We start from the raw sequence: 4,044 nt of genomic DNA on the forward strand, positions 1-4,044 counted from the left end.
TAACTGGGCTTTGGTGCCAGGATGGTAACTGGGCTTTGGTGCCAAGATGATAACTGAGCTTTTGTGCCAGGATGATAACTGGGCTTTTGTGCCAGGATGATAACTGGGCTTTTGGTGCCAGAATGATAACTGGGCTTTTTTTTTTTTTTTAGAAGTGCAAGAACCTCGTAAACCTGGAGAGGTGCAAAAACCTCGTAAACTTGGAGAGGAGCAAAAGCCTTGTAAACTTGGAGAACCTGGAGAGGCGCAAAAGCCTCGTAAACCTAGAGAGCCTGGAGAGGCGCAAAAGCCTTGTAAACCTAGTGAACCTGGAGAGGCGTAAAAGCCTTGTAAACCTGGAAAGGCGCAAAACCCCGTAAACCTGGTGAACCTGGAGAGGCGTAAAAGCCTTGTAAACCTGGAGAGGCGCAAAACCTCGTAAACCTGGTGAACCTGGAGAGGCGTAAAAGCCTTGTAAACCTGGAGAGACGTAAAAGCCTTGTAAACCTGGAGAGGCGTAAAAGCCTTGTAAACCTGGAGAGGCGCAAAGCCCCGTAAACCCGGTGAACCTAGAGAGGCGCATAAGCCTTGTAAACTTGGAGAATATGGAGATGTTGAGATATCCTGGCGTTGCAATAATGTATATATATTTTGAATTGATCTTATAGCTCTGAACTCTCCTTTGAATTTTGCTGATACACTGATGTTGGGCGAGAATTCGCGTGAGACCTTGTTCACCCCNTTTTNGAAAATTCTGAATTTTGTCACTGATGTACTTTCGTTTAACTGATCACGAATTCCTGTTGAATGGTTGCGATGCATGGTGTGTCATGCTTTTCTTATGATGATGCATGCACAAAGCATGAATGTATGAATGAAAATTCATGTGAGACCCAAATATTTTATCATATTTCCGGTTTCAATTTAATTGATTCCACGACATCCTTTAAGAACAAACTCGCACCTAGTGAATATGCCCGTGATGCTTATTATTTTCAAGAGGCATTTTGAAAATTAAGAGCGACCTTATGAAAGAGATGGAAAAGATTCATAATACAATATTATCAATTCAAATTGAAGAGCATTCCCTATCATGGAATCATTGTGCATAGGATTTTTTTTTACTGCGTCAGAATTAACTAGCAAAGGTAACTTCTCTCCATTCGTTCTTGTGAGAGTAAGTGCCCCACCACCAAATGCCTTCTTTACCACATATGGGCCTTCATAACTTGGAGTTTACTTGCCCATGTGATCCTTTTGCATTGGCAAAATCTTTCTTAGGACCAATTCTCCTTCTTGGGATTCTTTAGAGTGTATCTTCTTGCCAAATGCCCTCTTCATTCTTTGTTGGTATAAATGTTTGTGGCATGTCGTGGTCAATCTTCTTCCTCAATGAGATTAGGTTGATCGAATCGGGTTCGAACTCAATATGCTTCTTCTGACTGGGTTTTCATTAATACTCGTAAGGATGGGATTTCTACCTTGAAGGGTAGTACCGCTTTCATTCCATATACCAAAGAAAAAGGTGTTGCCTTAGTCGATGTGTGTGTCGTTGTGCAGTAACCATGTAAAGTGAAGGTACAATCCTCTTGACATATATTTTTTTATTAGCAGCTTTGACTGCCTCATGCATCTTTGGACGACGATGTGAAGTATGATTGTCAACATGCATTTATTCATCATCGTCCTTCTTTGGTAGATACTTGCTACCCATTGGGGGTATTCTGCCCCAGCTAAGAATCTCGCATCGAANTGCTTTGCAACTTCATCTTTGATCCAAAGACATTCTGGCTTGAGTGGTAACTTATGTTGAACTTTTCTTTCGTGCTGGTGCTGACTTTTACCTCTTCTCTCTCGCCCTCCTATATTAAAGATTTCAACCTTTTCCTGATGAGGTTTTATTTCTTTAGAATCTTGCTTCACAAATCTCATTAACTCTAGAGAGGGTTCTGGGTCAATCATAATCATCTCATAAAATCTGATGCAGAGGTGCACGAACCTCATAATATTTGATGAAGAAGCTCACAAACCTCATAATACTTGCTGGAGAGGTGCACGAGTAACTTAATCGAAATTAATTTTCAGNCAAGTTCAAAATCCAAATAGCCAAACCCATTCGTTGTTGTCTGTAGGTTCTTTCCAGCTACTTCAAATTTGCAATATATTCAGCATATTATCTATGCGGACACAAATTCTGCTAATTTTGTCCTTGAACAAATTTCATCCTCATAAGAAGATCTTGTTGCTCTTTTCGCATGGCCAACTATGAAAACTTCTAAAAAAAAATATTATAAGGTCTATTATTCATTCATCTTCTCTTCAAACACGAGGTCACTCAATGTTAAAGACTCATTTCGGAAGCTTTAAACAATGCTAACATGCATTTCCCTGCCATCCATTGTAAATATCTCATTCACTTTGAGAACGTTTACGTTTGCCTCTGCAAGCTGTAAAACCTTAGGATTGGGTTGGTTGTCAAATCTTAAAGAGGTAACATCAGACTTCCTATCCCTAAAACTTGGTGGAACTGGTCCATGAGTTACTTCACAGTATAGATTGTAGTCTTTCAAATCTTTGCATTCATCGTCATAAAGTTGAGTTGACCCATGCAATTGCTTTACCTCTAAAGTGTCATAACCAATTTGCAAGTAATCGCTTCAAACACAATTCCAGCCTAAACATCTGAACCAAATCCTCAGCAAATTTCACATGTGAAGTGATTGAATAAAATGTAAATACTGGAATTCCACCACCATCTCCAACATCTCCAAAGTCACTCTGGTTATGTCCTTTGGGAGAGATGGGATCTTCTTGCAGATGAAGAAAAGAACCGCCAATTGTGACCATTGGTTCCTTAAATTTCTTCACGCTTGAGGCCTCCACAGTCTAAGCGTCGATGATGGTGTTTGATACTCTGAATCAGTGGTTATTGTAGGAGTCGATGATGCCGAGTCTAGGGTTTCATTGCTGAGTAGAAAACCGATATAGAAAGACCTGGCTAACTTGAACCTATATGCATGTTGATCTTTTTGTATTTTTGAAATGAAAGAGGTTTGATAACCATTCATAAAGTATCTTATTGACGAAGATATTCATGATAGTTAATTATGCAGATAATGATTTTTTTTTTGTGCTTGATGCAAAATTATGCAAATGAGTATTTTGAAACTCTTTAACCTTTGATTGATTTTTTTTTTTAATTTATCATCAAATTCATGTATGTCTTAGATTTTGAAAAAACATTCATGACATTTTTGTTCTTGTTTTTTTTTTTCTAAAAACATGACGCATTTATTGTTATGTATAAAGAAAATGAAGGGAAAATGATAAAAATGTTGTTAATGCATATGATGTATGAAAACATATATGTCAAATAATGATTAAAAGCCAACATGTTTTATGCTTTTAGGATAGGTCCAATGTCTTAAGGTCTAAGCATTGTGTATGCAATCTCACAAGGAAAGCTTCCTAAACCTAAAATCAAGGCCACCAGAGCTATGGTCCTTTTCACAACTTTTCCACAACAGTTGATCGCAACTAGGTGTGAAATTGCATGTAAAGAGAACAACCATTGGCTGGGGTTTTCACGATAGCCAAACTGGAATTAGTCGAGACGTGACACCGCTACACAACCCCTCTAATTCTATGTTGCACTCAGACCCGGGTATAGGGCCCCACTCATGATATGTACAATAATAATAATAATAAAAAGAATAAAATACCAAAATAAATAAAGACAATCACATATAAACAAAAGGGAAAATAAAGTAAAATAAAAAAAGGAATAAAATAAAATAAGAAAAACCACATCAATTTTGGACATTTAATTATCAAGGCCTGATTCTCTAGCGTCCCCAGTGGAGTCGCCAGTTGTCGCAACCGGGATCGCGACGGGACGGCGAACCAAAAAACAAACGGGTTTAAGAAAAGATTTTGGGAGTCGCCACCATAATTTATTTTGGAAAACTATGGAAAAACCCTAAAAAAACAAGGTCTACGAAAAAGAGATTTTTAAGTTCGGGAATCGGTTACGTGTAAGGAAGGTGTTAGCACCCTACCGCGCCT

The sequence above is a fragment of the Vigna radiata genome, chromosome 10 (assembly GCF_000741045.1).
Source record: "Vigna radiata var. radiata cultivar VC1973A chromosome 10, Vradiata_ver6, whole genome shotgun sequence".
Classification (NCBI taxonomy): Eukaryota; Viridiplantae; Streptophyta; class Magnoliopsida; order Fabales; family Fabaceae; genus Vigna; species Vigna radiata.